Raw genomic sequence first — 17,130 nt, 5'->3', positions numbered from 1 at the left:
TCCAGTAACCTCTGTGATAGTCAGTTACCCAGAACCCTATTTACATTCATAACATCTTTCTCCCTTCACCACCATTTTACTTCAAGGGTTAAAACTCATGACCATTTGAATTCTCCACTTCACAGGCTGAACAGCAATAGCTTACACAAAGCCTTAAAAACAGGTTATTCATAGTTATGTTTACTGCAGTGACAAATACTCCTCCATCACTTTGGTGATCACAGATTTCACGTCACAGAGCAAGAATTTCACCTAGCTAAAAAAGTGACTTGAAAGTCCATATTCTTTTCACAATGAAAAAACTGAACCAAGAACAATATTCACAACAACCTTTTATCTGTGTATGCATAAAACAGGAAAAGTCAAAATATAAATTGCCATGTTGCTTTTTTATCATTAAGTATGCTCCACAAAAATTATGTAGAAATAATAATACAGATGTAAAAAGACATCTAAAATACAGACCACATTTCATCTTGAAATAAAAGGTGTGTCAATACAGGAAGCATGTGACTCTTCTGGATAATTGGCAACATAACCAAACTATAAAACTTTTATTGAAGTGAACTTTCAATATGATTTTATGTCTTTTTTTTCAGTTTTCATTTCCAGCGCATTCTTACATTAACTTAAGTGTCTAAGCACATATGCAGAAAAAGTTCCATAACCTAACTTCATAGTTATCTTCTTTTCAAAGGAAAACATATATATTTATATATGTGCAGAGTCAAGTTGAATTATTTTAGTTTCAATTTATAATCTATTTAATCCTACACTGGATAAAGATCACTTTTGTAAAAGTAGTTCAATTAGAGCAGGAAGCCAGCAGAAGCAAGCTATTAGCAAGTAGTTAAATGAGGACAACAAATACAAAACTCCCCGACCACACGAGGGGACAGCATCAGCAGGCTCTGCTTGGTGTCTCCCAAAACTTTCCCTGCTGTATAATTCCATAACATGCAAAATCAGTAAACACTGAATATGGCAGAATTATGGCAGCGCCGGTGTTACTCACGGGATTTTACCCAAGGATGCAGCAGAAATGAGCAATCACTCAGCAAGCCTGCTTGGCCTGCCTCTAATTTATCATGGCTTACATCTCATGCCTGCCAGCAGAGCTGAATTCATATGTTATTGTCCCAAACCTGTCACTTTCTGGACTGCTTTTTAATCTTCCTCCTAGAATTACATTCAGAAAGGTCACTGCTATCCAATTAGAACCTTATCAAAGATGCACATGCAGGCTGGATTCACGCTTATCGAGAACGGGTCATAAATCCAGAAACTGCACATCACACAGTACCATTACCATAATGAATAACTCCCATGGAAAAAAGTGTCAAAAAATGCTTCTGCATTGCCAGGCAAGTGTCTGACTGTATTTCTTTACACTCTAGAGCAGGTGAATGAGTGAAAGGGTTATTTATAATTACAGGAAGGATGGAAATCAAAGACCATGAAATTCAGGAACACCTTGAATTTTATACAAAACCTGATATTGCCAATGTTTCTATAAACATAGACTTCCCTGCTTTCTTTTCCTTAAGTCTCTGAATGTGTTTGTCTTCCAGATGATTTGTGAGGATGGCTATCATTAATATACCAACATCTATTGCCTTTTCTTCTATCTCAATGTCTTTGGAGCTTATGAAGAATCACACGTGCAGTCTTTTATCAATTAATTTAATCAAGTTCAAAACTTGAAAGAGGAATTTGCTTTCAGTCTTCTGATTCAGGTACATCAATCCATAAATACAACCCACACATCTATCCATACATTTCTACTCTTGACCTTTGTAAAATAAAGTTTTTTCTATATGTCACCAATAACTTGAGAAATACTGTAGTGTAGGAGCCAGTTGAAAAGGGAATTATTTAGTAAATACAGCCTAGGAACAATAAGAGTGAAAACATTAAACACAAACCACATTTTTACATTGCCTGTGCTTCCAAGATTTCATTCAGTTCTCTATTCTGACAAAGTGCATTTTCACTGTTGTCCATTCCAGAGGCAGGAAAGCAGCACATCTTTGTCACTAAAAGCTCCACTTAGTTAAATAATCACCTGGAAACACCAAACATTTTCAGTCCCTCACACTTGTTTACAGGGATTATAGTGATTTACAAACAGGATCAAAGCACTTCTCTAGAGAGGGTAAGCAGATGAAAGAACTCAGTAGGCTTAAAAACTCCTGTAATAACCATTTGCTCTTTCTCCCACCACACTGCCAACTTCACTGGTCAATATCTGGGAGAGGTCCAAGTAGGGGAAGAGGAATATTGAATAAAGTTTGGTTTGTTTGTTTTTATCAGAGCTAGCCTCTGAATTCAGTATGCATTTTATTTAACAGTATTCAAACAAAGATGCCTGGAAGGATTTGTCTTAACTGGGGCATTTACACTCTTAGAGAAAGACAAATACACTAAAAGTACATGTTTAATAGCCTGGATATTAGTGTTCATTCCTGGAGCTAAAACAGGGAAGTATTTCACAACATAAATATTATCTGAAGTTCCTCAGATACATAAATGTATCTGAAGAACAACTCCCTTCCCAATTCTTTTCTGTTTGGTTTGGACTTACATATGGCCACAAGGAAGTGAAGATGTGCCCTATTTTTTTTTCTTACTTAAATGTTGACAAGTATAACACCTGTAGGTTTATTTACTGACATAAGAGGCTGTCAGAATCTGCTTTGATTGGAAAGTAATTGAACTTAGTTCCTATTTATAAAAAAAAATACAGACAGAAAAAAGTGATTTGAGAAAGGCTGCTGCTCCTATCAAACTTTGTGATAAGTAAGAAAACTGCAAAGATTTTTATACTCACCACAGCAAAAGGAAAGCTTAAGAATTCTTTGCCCTGTGATTGCACATGGAGACTATTCAGCTACAGATTTTTCTATTTACATTATATTGGTGACTTGCTATGCAGCAATAATTTAAACTGAAATCTAAAACCTGATTTAAAAGAGGAAAAAAGATTCCTAAAACCCACACTAACCAAAGTTCCCAAGTGCTCAAACAATTCAACCCACACAGAGCAACTCAAATAATTCAACCCACAGTAATGTGAGCGCCTCACATGGAAATCTGATGGACAGTCATCTGTAAGAGGGCCAGGCTTCACAGCCTAAGAGTACAAATGCAAGTTCTCTGGGACAGAGGTGGTCTTTTTGTTGTGCTTTGGCATTGTTTATAACATTGGGAAGCCATTTCTCTGGGCCTCAGTGTAGAATAAATTATAGTTAATAGTAATAAAATCCAACTTTCAGGAGAGAGTAATGGATCTCCTTATTGGCAATCGTAACAGAAAGGCCACAAATTACAGGGCACGGAGCAAGAATTCCTCAATCCTGCCCAGAGATGTCTCCTCCAGGTCAAGGTTAGGGTGTACTGGAAGCACCACAGCATTTGTTTTTTTCTGTCAACAACATCCTGTTCCTGTGATGAATTAAGGACTCAAGGCTGCAGGTCACTTTTGAACCCTTCATCAGTTATAAATTCCCCTTAATAATAAGCAGAACTCTGGTATAAAACCTATTGATTTACAGTAATAAGGATGCTTGTACCATTTTTCCAGAATATCTGTCAGTTTACTTTATAATAGCTAGTATTTACAGAGCACTTTACTAACATAAACTAATTAATTATATCCTCAAATGTTTCAATTCAAAATTCTAATGATGTAGTAAGTATCATGAGCACTCAGCAAATGCCCACTGAGACTTCTGTGCTTGACTTACACTATCAGATGAGCTCACAGAAAGCAGCCAGGAAACCCAAAAAGATTTTTGTTTATTTGCATCACCCAATGATGTTTTTCTACCATTCCTTCAGCTCCTCTGTGTAATCCTGTTGGGCACATGACTAATATCAATAGCAGCATTTTTTACATTGGACTGAAAGATGCATCAGTACTCTGAACTCATTTATCGAGAGCCTGCAACTCAAGCATAGTGTTCTGCTTAAGACCATCAAATAGTAAAGAAATGCTCAACCTTGATTCAAATCAGACTCAAGATTATTAAAAAAAACCCACAAAACCACAAACCAAAACCAAACCACAGTACCCCCTCTAAGAGTCAAGGATACTCTAGAATTACTGCTTCTGTAATCTATACTGGTTATAATTTTTAGCATTCATATGTTGGAAATTGTTTCCTGACATGAATACAATTTCCTACAAAAGAAGCTTTGCAGGGGTACAAAAATGGAGGTATTCACTCCTCTTCAGCATACCCTGGAGCTCTGGGGATTAAAGCATGCTCTCAAATCTAAGCCAGTGCCTCCTAGCTATTTCTCCTATGATGCTTACACTATTGCCCTCCCAGCGGAAGGGCCAAGAGAAGAGGGAGGAATGTTAACTTTGGATACTTATTCTAGCTGGGGAAAAACTGTCAGTGAACTTTTTAGACTCTACAATGTAAAACCAGCACTAAGTATTGAGAGAGCAACTGAAAACCACTTTTATCAAAATATATTGGAACTTTAACTCTGAGATGAATCTTATGTTTCCATTTACATTTTCATGGAAAAAAAATCAATTAAGCAGGGTATTGGTAAAATAATCATCTCTGTGTTATCAGGTGCTGTTAACCCTACATTATTACAGAAACTCTAATAAGTGAATTATATGTCAATTCTCTTTATAACAGAAACCTCAAAGTTTCAAGTGAGGATGAGAAGCAGAGAAATATACTAAATGCATAAAGGTTATAATTTATAAAAAGTAGGTGACAAGTGAGGTCATGCAGATTTCCTAGATGGAAAACAGTTTGGCCCAGGGACATTCTGTATCCCCCAAGTGCTGTTCAGGGAGATATTCAGCCAAGGACAGAACAAGAGCCCTCTCTGTTACTCTAACCTTGGGTTTCCCGGGGCCCCAAGTGAATTCCAACATCTCCAAATTGCACAAGCCAAAACAATGTCCAGAAGACCTGAATGAGAACATTTTATAGCTTTAAGGAGAAAGAAGCGTGCATAAGAAAGTTTTATTCAAATAGGTCATTTTAGGGTCAAAATAGTAATTTAATTATCAAGCCTTTTTTGTCAGCATCCATTGCTGCAAAAATAACAAAATAAATACAAGCAGATAGATAAAGGCATAAGAAGGAAGTTGCTGAATAATTTCCATCTGTTATAAATTGGATAACATCATCACAGCAGATTATTCCACTTTCTAGTCCACAGCAACCAGGTTTTATATGCCTTTAAGGCAGTTTTATCAAGTAAACAGCACTGGTACATTTCAGTGTCTCTCACAGCAAAAGCAGCATGCACACTAACAGGAACACTTTTTTAAACCAAAGCTGTAGCATATAGACAAGACTGCTTTCACAAAAGAGAAATTAAAGGGTCAAATAATCCAGAATAAAAGCTCTAAACCTGCTGCTCAGAAGGATGCTGATGACTATATCACATCTCACTGTATTATGATCAACACATCCACAGAAAAGAGGTTATGTACTCAGTGAAGCATCTGACCACATGATATTTGCATTAGGAAATTAGCATCCCACAAATTAAACTTGGCACGTACTAAGTGGATTTGAAACTGGTAATTGATAAATCCAGAAAAAGAGATATCACTGGGGAATCACCAATGAAAAAGCAAGTTCCTAGAGGAGTCATGATGGAATTGGTTCACACCCTCAAAACAATTCAATACCTGCCAGTAATCGAGAAGAAAATATAAGGTCATTACTAATCCAATTTTCAGACAACACACATTGCTGGATAATGAAGTGGCAACCAATCTATACAAATAAACATTGCTTTGTAAACTAGGCACAGTCCAAGATTTATGGTGAGATCATGTTTCAAAACAAACAAAAAAACCCCCACAAAAACAGAATAGAATATTATATCATAGAGGAAAAGGGAAATAACCCAAGGAACACAACCTCCTGATTTGACAAAGCAGATAAAAATTACTAAAATGATATCTGGATATAAGAAAATAGCAGAAAAAATGTTTACCCAGTGAGCAACTGCCAATGATTAGGCTATTCCTGTGACAATTTGCCCAATATTAGTGTCCACTAAAAGCACTACAGTTTTCAAATTATTCATATGTCCTTCTTGTGAAGTTTTAAAATCCCAATTTATGATTTGATACTCAAAAAATTCAAGATGCTAAAACTATCTAAGATGGTAAATATTTATGCAAGTTGCATTTTTCCAAGGCATTAGAAAACATTAGGTGGTGACATTCCCATTCCAGGATTTCAGTATCTCATCATTAGAAGTTAGGACTAAGAAAATTCAAATTGCAAGTTAGTGGATTGAAGGTTTGGGTCTTTTGGGGGATTCTTTCTGTGTAAATGAAGCACACTTGCCAAAGTATTCTGAAACCTGAAAAAGATGTAATCACTCTATCTTACTTCCCTCAAAACTGCCTCTGGATCCAAAGACTGTGGATTTCAGGCACTCCAAAACCATCAGACTGCCATCTAATCATGCTTGAAAGCTGCACTTATGAGACAGCACCTGGCAATGTGGATCCCATTTTACAGGCATTCCACACAGCTATGCAGGGAAAGTAAATGTCAACTGCATGAAACAGCTGCAATATTTAAGACATATGACTTCTCAGAAACACCTCAGAATGTGGTGTGGGCAGCAAAACTTTTTTCTCTGCACAATATTCAGTTTGTATAATTTAAAAAGAAACGTGATCTGAAGCCTAACAGAACAACTAAAATTCAGTAAAAATGAAGTTTTACCATTGGGGCACCTCAATATTAAAACATCCTAAAGGACATATGACTTCTCTCACCTGAAATCTTTACAGAGGCGTCTCAATATTTGTTCAAAACAACATACAAAAATTCAGGTCTTAAAAAAAAAAAAGCTTGTTTCTTTTTCCAGCCACACATTATTGATCCTGCTAAAGAAGTTGTGGCTTGGGTTATGCAGAATGTCAAACTACATGATTTTGAATACATTGACTTAATTTATTCAAATTATATAATTCAACACCAAAATGGCAATCCAATTTCCCTTGCTCAGCAAGAATGTATTTAAACACTGTGAAAATACAGTTTCTTAAGTAGACAGCCACATACAGGGTAAGCAATAGTTTTGAAAAATAATTATAATTATGAAGTGTGCTATGTTTTAACTTTTACTACAGTTTTGAGACAGAAATATAAATTTAAAGGAGTTGAATTGTGTGACTGGCTCATTTCTTTCCAAAGCTCACCTGCACCTGCTATGTTGTTTACAGCTTGAAGGCATCCAGAAGGAAGGCTGTCCAGGTAAAGGGTGCTACTCCCATGGTAGGGAAAACATTCCAAGACAGTTACAATGTCCTTGCTGTTTGACTGGACTCATGAAAAATTAAATACATATGAACAAATGTTTGTGTCCTTATATCACCACTCCCAAAACTATCTTGAACAGCACTGAAACTTAGCTAATTCCCCTCTCTACTCATACTTTTCCTCCCCAAAATTTAATTCAAGTAATTTAAGTTTTCTACTGCCAATAAATTGTGGAAACCAAACAAATAGGTAACATCATCAAAATATGTTTACACCATTATCCTCTGATTGAAGAAAATTAAATATTGCTTTACTTTACAAATCTAAGAACTGCCTTTCCCCTCCTCTCCCATCAGCTTTAGTGTTAGTTAACCTCTAAATTACGGTCAATTTGCTACCACCGCCAATTGCAAGTTGCTCTTCTAGTCACGACTGCAAATGATTGTCCCATCAATTCCTGCTTTTGAGGCTGTCAGCAGAGTTGTCAAAAGTATGGAATTGCTGTGTGAGACCCTCACAACTGGCATCTCCTCTGATCAGTGGGACACCTCAATTCCAGAGCTGTCACAGAGCTGACACCAGCTCCAGTTAATGATGCTGCCCCATCTCCCTGGCTCGTCTACCTGCCGACCCTGCAAACAAATGGAGACTAGGAGGGAAGGCAGGAAAGTGAGCAGCAGATACCACACTCATCATAATCACTATGATACACAGGAGAAGAAAATCAATTCCTCTTAATCGAATAGAATGACTTATTAAGGGTTATAAGTCCTAGCTGGAGAGCTGTACTGATTGGATTATGCTGGGAGAGAAATTAGCAATGAGCTCTTGAACTCTCTTTCTTTTGTCTTCTGGCTCAGAGCTGCTATTAAATTATTATCTTATGAGAATCTTAGTAAGCAAGTCATGCTCTGATCAGGGAGAAGAGCAGGAAAAAGGGGATTGAAAAGGTTCCTGAAGTGTTGACACACAGGGATGTGAACAAACAAAATATGGCCATCGCAGCATTTCTGACTCTTGACTGAAAGAGCACAGCAACGGTACCTGAGACAAACACTTGAGACTTCCCAGAAAAACCCTCTTCAATTCAGTACTGCCTCAGCCACTTGACAGACTGAGAAAGAATTGCTTTGATTGTGACATACTGCAACTGTAAATTAAAACTGTCTCCAAATCCAGTTTACAACTAATTTTTCTTCATTTAGGACCTTTTTTTCCAGATTGTGTAATTGGTTAATCAAACATGTCTTTACAAATGCTACTTAAAAGATTAGGAGACAAAGTAAAGATAGAATAGAGCTGGAAAATAACTATTTAAGATGAGAACTGGCAAAAAAGAGTTTTTCTTTCCTTTAAAACAGCAGATGGTTATCCTGCTATTTGGAGTCTACTGCTGGCTCTTAAGTATTAGAGTAAGATCTAACAAACCGTAATAGGAAACCTGGGACTAAGGAGATTGTGTGTTTAAAGCTGGAGAAAAATATGCTGTCCTAGTTCTGGGCAGGACAGAGCTCATTTATTCTACAGCAGTCAGGTGCAGTGGTGCCCACCTGTGGCCCCAGCTGCTGGGAGGCTGAGCCCACTGGATTGCTTGAGCCAAGGAATTCTGAGGTTCTGTGTGCTGGGCTGAGAGGGCATGGCCACTCCTAAATGTTATTTAATGCCATCTTACCTCAGTGCCAGGGGGCTGGGCAAAGGGACAAGGGCAAAGGGACTCTCTCACTTCCCATAAGAAAGTTTTTCTGACATTTTTTTTCACCACTGGGCTTGGTGTGTGTTTTGCATGTAAATCACCCTCTCTTTCATTAGTACTAATTTTTTGCTGTTGCTGTTTGTTTTCTTATCTCATTGCTGTTTCCAGTAAATTGTTCTTAATTTACCCTTCCATTTTTACCTTTGTGTCTCCAATTCTCAACTCCAGGAAGGGGAGAGGGAAGCAAGTTTGGAAGAATCTCTTCTGGGGCACTGAACTGGGGAGTACTACTCCTAAATCTTGGCACATGCATAGAAATGATGCTTCCTTTGAATTTTCAAAGTGAGAATCACTGGAATTAATGGAAGTTCTGTGCCAGCAATCTCCAGGATAACTGCTACAGATGGAGGGAAGGTGCACAGTAGCTTTTATTACCAACGGTAGGCCAGGCCATCCACAGTGCATTCCTACAGCAAAATCCTAGGGAAGCAAACAATACAGAGTCCATGCACATCAGCTAATGATCTGCCTCACTAATCTTGAAGCTCTTTCAACAGCCAAATTCCAAAGGGGAAAAGCTTTGGGAAATATAAAATTTCACTGCTGCACTTCTTAGAACAGTTTGTTTGGAGTTTTAAGTTTTGTGCAGTGATCCTATTCTAGCAGAATAAAAGTTCACTGAAAAGAGATGACAAGTTCTGGAACTTCTTTTGCCCCCATATCACAACAGCTTGTGTGGTTAGTATTCCCAGACAGTAGAAAACCAGTACTAATATCTTCCACAAAGCTGTACTGGTGGTTTTAATCACAATGATTTTGCTACATACAATTAAATAACTATTATTGAATAAGGATTCAGAGATTAAAAATACAAGTTCTGCCAGTTCCCAAAATGTCCTTACATTTGTCCCCTAGGAACCCCAGAAACAGCAGTGACATCCACGTGATGAATTGTATTTTGTCATGCACCTTTGACCACCTCAACTGCTGCCTGCATGCTAATCCATCACTCTGGGAATTATTCAACCATTCCAGGCCCCTGAGCTCCAAATGGCCACCATCAGAACGAAGTTGAAATTGCTGGGAATAGCTTGTTCACCAGGGACTGAATACAAGTAACACTGATGAAATCTTCAGGGCATGTAACTGCTTAGGAGCTCAGGCTGGTAGCTCAACCCCGTAAAAAGGGATGTCTTGAATGGATTTTGATAGTGAAGTGAAAGGGAAGTTTCTGGTCTTAAGTATCTAGGTATTTGCACCTTCTCCAAAATCCTTCCTTAGGAAGGATTTGGCAAGAGGTATTCAAAGATCCTGGGTCATAAAATGCTCATGTTTAGAAAGGGGCAAAGTTTCTGCCTTGATTGCTTCCTTTGCTTTCCCATCACAGCACTCACAAGAAACGATCCTAAAGGCAAAGCCAAACTTGGCTCTTCAGATGAAGTGATCACAACTCAGTGACCTGACAGACAACAGAAACTACACTTACCTTGGGAAAAAAGAGTAGACAGTGCTAAGATAACAGTAATAATTATCTGGAATATAACAGATACATACGTACCACACATGTACATATCCAAATTTACAAAAATGTACCAATACAGACAAACACTTTGGCAATTCTTCCTCTTTAGTATTTCCTGCTATTTTAATACACTTACTAGTTAATACTAACAGAAAATTAAACACTATTGCAATTTGTCAAAGATCTTCCTGCTCTACATAAACACAAAATTTAATAATCCATTCACTGATCATATTTACAGTTCACTCTCTGTTTTTAGATGTTACAGTAAATTAGGGTTTCCGCCTATTGCATTACAGACAGAGTTTGTTGAGTGAATGCCAGCAACTGTACCATTCTGTAAGGAATAAGTGTACTTTTTCCTGTAAGGTTGGAGCCATAAGAATCATTTAACTCTCAATACAAAACCAGTTCTGTCAATGCACTTCCCTTTGACAGCTGTTAACGACTAAATCTATTTTGATTATAACCTCAAATATAACATAAATTGACATATTACAGAAAAAGTTCTGTATTAATCAGAATGGCCAAGACCAGCTCTCACCAATAAGCCTGAACTTGGATCATCTTATTGCTTTATTGTGCCAAATTCTTCAAGTGACTGAAGTTAGGAGCAAGAACTGATTTGCAGTGCACATTATTACAGCATTACTCAAAAAATTGATACACTTTATTACTGATTAGACAAAACTGTATCCTTGTCAACAATTAATCCTGTTTACAATAAATAGCTCAAACAAACTGAATATAAAACTGAACTGATTCTCACTTGTAGAATAATTTGAAGGGTGTGACTATAAGAATATATATATTAAAGAAAGTAAGAAAACCATGTCCATTTTTTAGATACTAAATTTAGGAATGCATACCAGACTAGCAGCTATCCCCTTCTCTTTGCAGCTTCTATGAAACTATTATTTGACTCCAGTAAATCTAAGTTCCTCCTCACCTACAACTACATAGCTATTCAGGAATAAAGGTCCTGCTTTTACATTTTTCAGGGGTATGTTCATACAGGAAGCATATTTTCATAAAGCTTGTACATCAAATCCAAAAGAATAAACTGCTTAATAGCATTTCTGTTATTAACTGAATTAAGACTATTTTTCCCAACATAAGATATTAAATATAGAATAAATGGGAAGAAAAAATATATTGAAAAGAGTGTTTCAATTTAATTTCTTCTAAATTCATCTGCAAAATTGAGTTACAAATTAAAACTTAGGTAAAGAAAGACCTGCCAGTCATTTTGGCACTTCCTTTGGGCCAACTTCTCTGGGGCAGCTGCAAAACTACATTTAAGGGTCATATATTTTCTTTCAAATCAGCTTCCAAATGCATCTCAGAGAATGGGCCAGGACAATGGTTTAAAGCTTTTTTCCCCTCTGCAGCTACAAGTCATCACAATGCTGACTCTAATCAGGTTACTCTGCATCTGTCTGCCACAAATAACCTAGTAACAACTAAATGGATTGCCATAAATCTTTCCATTAGAATTTATAACTTTATTAGCACAATATTTTTGAACTGATTGCATTACTTTGAAGAGCAGCTTTCATTTATTTTGTCATTTGGGGGTCAAATGTGTACAATGGCTGGAAGCTGAATACACAATAGGAAGCCTTACTCCAACTTCACGGTGGTCCCCAGGATTTCCCTTCTCCAGAGACTACAGCCAATTTTTTAAAGGAACACTTTGTTGCTGTGCTGAGGTTGAACCAATGTGACCAAGTTTCTTCATGACACACAGGGGTCACACTGCCAGTTTGTGAGAGTCAAGCAATACTCAGTGATCCCAACCAATGTGGTTCGATTCATCAGTATCTTGAGATAGGGGGAAAAAATGCAAAAGGAATTTTTTTTTTTTTAGGAAACTAAGTATTTCTTTCACTGTGGTATAAGTACTCTGTATTTTCTTTGCTGAACTACAGCAATTCCAAACAATATACATTATGGTTAAGAAGAAGAATATCTAAGCAGTTTGCATAGATTACTGTAGTTCAGCATTTTGACAACACTGCAATACCAACACAGATGCATTTATGTTAAATACATAGCCATGCACACACCTCAAAAAATCAAGGCACAGCTTAATTGCATTTTTTTAAGGGATTAACTTCTACAAATTTTCGACATAACAGACAAAATTTGAAATTTGGAGAAAAATCTAACTTTAAAATTCAAGAATGAAACCGCATTAGGGGAACTGAAGCTAAAAACACTCTCCCATCTGAGGACTGAAAAAGATCAGGAGTTTCAGTGGAGAAGAGAACCTTCATAAGATGAAGACTCAGAAATAGCCATACATTCCTTTGTGTTTTGTTCATTATTAAATGGGAGTCTGCAGAGTTCTGCAGGGTTGTTAGCATACATTGGATTCTCTGGCAAGACCTAAGGATAATTTATCAGCTTTTACTGGCTGCTTAGGTGAAACTATAAGCACAGACACAAATAGCAGGTCATTCATTGCTGAGATGGAGGGGAAAGGGGCAAAACAGGCAAAAAGTGCATGTACAGAGACACCATGTCTAACAAGATGCTGCAGATCATACTTAAATGCTACAGGAAAAAAGCAATTAAATAGCCCACTTGCTAGAAAGGTATGGAGTCATCAGTTTTGATTTTATTTCTGCCTTGAAAACACAGAGAAAGAAAACTTGCTAAGTAAATTATTACAGAAAAGAACAGGTTTATTACAAAACAACCCCTGCCATACCCAAATTAAGAACAGATCTACATAAGACTGTAACATAGGAAGTGAATCTGCTCTGCTTTTTGTTCTGCTACCTTAGAGTATTCAAATGGGGGCTTGCAACCTAAGACATTCTCAGGCACTCCAGAAAATGAGTCAAGACTTGATATTTCTATGAGCAATGTGGATCTGTCATGACAGGAATCATGAGTGCCTCTCAAACACGCATGGCAACCCAAAGCCACAGAGAGCCAGAAATCGAAAAATCTGAAGGACAAATCACCCTCCTTCCTGCTTCCACACATCTCTAACCTTTAACTGACCTTTCACCCAAAAGAAAATTTGTGCATGATAGTCCAAGAATCTTGAACTAGCTCATTTCTTGGATGCTATGGAAGAAATGTCAGTTGGTAGAAATCACACTGCATTAGTTTTCAAACACATGTGCCATAAGGAGCCAAAATCACTTCTGGTTTATCCTTACACACCTTTCTTTTTCTGTTATGAAGTTTAGGAAAGAGCCTTTAAAAATTTTAACGAGTTAAAAAAAAAATCCTTACCCACTAATAAAAACATGTAGTAGCAAGGTAATTATCTTCTAGACTAGAACACTTACATCTCTAAAGAAAATAGGAGAATGTGTGTAAAATAATATAATAAATGTTCATGGTATTGTCTAAAAATGACAATTTCTTGTATAAAACTGCTCTTCTGTTCAAAAGCATCTCCACAGGGATTCTTAAGGAAACAGAGCGGTTAAGTTCCTTAAAAACTAGATAGGATAGATTAGGCCAGTTTTTTCATTAAACTGCTCAAAGTTTACATTTAAGGAGACATGGCTTGATTCTCCATTCCTGTTCCTCTTCGGATTTCATTACACCCAGAGTGCCACCATTTCTGAGTGCACAATTCCCTGTGGCTCCTGGCTGGCCACCACCAAAGTGTCCCCATTTGTCTGTGTTGCTTACATAGAACACAGGCAGTAGTGCAGCCTCATCTCAGCCTCTGAGCCTGAAACAGGGAGCAGAGCTAGGAAAAAGGAAATACAGGCCACCTGTGTCCAACTTTAAACCTGTCAGACATGGTTTGTGACATGATTTCACCAGACCATTGTGCTGTCAGGATAAGAGATCACAAGAATTTCTCGAATCTACTTTAAGGCTTGCAGTGTTAATAAAACACAGTATACTGAACAAAAACATGAGTTAGACCATAAAGCTTTCACACTCTTGGCATAAATTTGAGGTGTCTTTGTTTTTTCAGCTCTGAATCTAACAATGTAAGCACTTCATCTGCTTTTATGAAGTTTTCTGAATTTTCTTCTCAGTATTTAGTTAGGAAAAGACATTAACACACCTAGATATTAGAGCAATGAGCATCATCCATCCCAATAAAAACTGTTACAGATCATTCTCTTTTGGAAAACAGCTTTCATTCTTAAGCCCACATAAGGCTACCTAAAACTTTGTCGAAACAAACTACAAATTCATAAGGATTTAAAAACTATTTCTCAATACAAGGAGCTTGTTCAATTTTAAGAAAACCAGACAAAACTTACATACCTAATTTCCCTCCTGTTTAAATTCCCTTTTTATTTAAAGTCAGAAGTTTCTATCAGTTATGACTACATGTTTTAAAAAGCTTATTTTTAACTCAAGACCATACTGCTGTAAAAGCAAGAAGTACTTAGTGTACCTAAAACCTCATTAGATTGATCTGTATTATCCTTAACCACTGAAATGGAAAACTAAGAATATTAATATGGCAGCTTTGACATCACAACAATTGATGCAAATTCTAGGGTCTAACTTGATAATTCCTGCATGCTTCCCCCAGTGAAAGAGCAGAACTATTGTCATAGTCTGAGCATATGTGTAGTTTAACCTTACTTGGTTTTTATAAGGGGGAATTGTGACAAAGAGCTGGAATTCATTTTCTAAAATAACACATCTTATGTGTCAATAAAAAGAAACAAGAGCAGTCACAAGAATTAATGAGGCTGATTATAAGTCAGAGATCTCAAAAGGATATTATCAACTCTTAAGCAAGTCAAATGTCAAACTTGGGTTAAAAGTCATTTCAAGTACTGCATACATTCTTCCACACTTTGGGATAATCCCCTCTAGATTAATGCCGCCTTATCATTTTCCCCTCTCAGTTTATTCAAAACACTTTCAAAAGAAAAATCAAGCAGGCAGTAAAAGTAAAAGCCAAGGTACTTTGCACGTGAAGCCTCTCAGGGCTAAAAAAGAACTTGTGTATAAAGCCTTCCCTGTGGATGAACACTGATCAGATCTAGTTTTAAACTCATGAAAAAACTTAGATCTTGAAACTAGATCCATTCATTGGTTGACTGATACAAGCACTGAATATAAGGCTTGGACCTGATTTTAATTTCAGCACAGCAATAAAACTGTAGTTTAATCCTCTGGAAAAAAAAAATCAATCAATTTACCTCCTCTCAAAGCATCTTTTCCCCTTGGCTGAACATGACATTAAAGGTTTCAAATGTCATACTTGTAAACTATGTGGAATTAAAAGATGTCTCTATGGAACTGCTACATTAAATGGATCTTAAAGCAGTTTATGATTCAAAAGAATGATAGGAATTAAGTACTAGAAAAACCTAAAAAGTAAAAAAGGAAAAGAAACAGGCTCTTAAGCATTCCAGATGTAAAACTCACTAGATTAACAACTGTAAGAATTAAGGATTACAACTCCCTGAACCTTAAACATTACATCCACTACAAGTGCAAACATTAACAATTTACTTCCATCAAGACATTTGTTACAAGCTGGTATAATGCCAACATAGAAGCTTTATTAAAGTGCAATTGATAAAAGCAAGGTTTCCCTCCAAACTCTCTCATCGCATTTCATCATGTCCAATAGATTATAGATTAAAAGTCATATTTGCTCAAATCTACACACAGTCAACCCCGTTCTGCCTCTGTTGTCTGGACCACTTTGGGCCTTGAAGAATAATGACAACAAATAAACTTGAAACATCTTTGCTGTGTTAGATTTCACTTCACTACTGCAAACAGCATTATTCTCATCTTTGATGTCAACAACCCGAGAGTATGAGATAAATTTGCTTGACTCTTAACGTAAGAATCATATTACAAGTGTAACAGGGAGGGGAAAAAGCAAAACAAAAACCCCAGAAAAAAAACAAAGCATGTTTGATACTTTGGGCATTTTTTTCCCCTGTTAATTTTCATAATTTTCTCAAACATTAGGATCCAAGGTTTATTTCACTTGTTTTCTCAGCAAGTCCTGTCCATTATTCCCTTCATACTTCTTATATAGTAGATGATGTGTATTTGATATTTGGGCTAAGAAGCTGGTGCTATTTCTATTATTAATGAACAATGTTTTCACTTCCTCATTTAAGTTCTTACTGTAAGATTGAAATCACTTGGACATTTTCACCTGCTTTAAATCAAGCAAGGAAGGAAGCAAGGAAGGAAGCAAGGAAGGAAGGACTGGATTTCATACCTCACTTTCTGACACAAAATTTTTTCCTTGTAGGTACACACAGGTTTTTGAAAATAAAAATGTTAACGTAGGAGCACCAACAACTGACTGATTGATAAATAAATGTTTTGTAACCTGGAAGTACAGTAGTGTGCCACCTCCAACGGGGCTTGTCCCAGGACTAGACGCCATAAAAATCCCCCTAATCTTAAATAGGCTGTCACACAATAATAATGAGATTTACTGTGTAACAGAGATGAAATTAATAGGTCCCTAAAAAGATACCTGCTTTTATATGAATTTTCCAGTTTCCGACTTCAAAAATCACTGCATATTTTCTGTCTTACAACTGTCCAGCAGTGCTAAAACCAAAGCTTCTTTCCTTCTGAAAAGCACTTTAATTTCTTGAAATGCTCCAAGAAAAGACAAATATCAGTGCATTACAGCTTTGGAATTTACTATGTTTGCCACTGGC

The 17,130-nt window shown here is 36.8% G+C and overlaps 1 protein-coding gene across 13 annotated transcripts in view; it reads right to left on the bottom strand.

The window, feature by feature from the left end:
• The window catches only part of ROBO2 (roundabout guidance receptor 2), a 1,013,596-nt gene that overhangs the window by 364,174 nt on the left and 632,292 nt on the right, over positions 1-17,130 (bottom strand). The gene's annotated exons all lie outside the window — the stretch shown is intronic.

This window comes from Camarhynchus parvulus, chromosome 1 (genome assembly GCF_901933205.1).
Source record: "Camarhynchus parvulus chromosome 1, STF_HiC, whole genome shotgun sequence".
Classification (NCBI taxonomy): domain Eukaryota; kingdom Metazoa; phylum Chordata; class Aves; order Passeriformes; family Thraupidae; genus Camarhynchus; species Camarhynchus parvulus.
The sequence above is the reverse complement of the archived record's forward strand: the minus strand, read 5'-3'. Positions and strand labels throughout refer to the sequence as shown.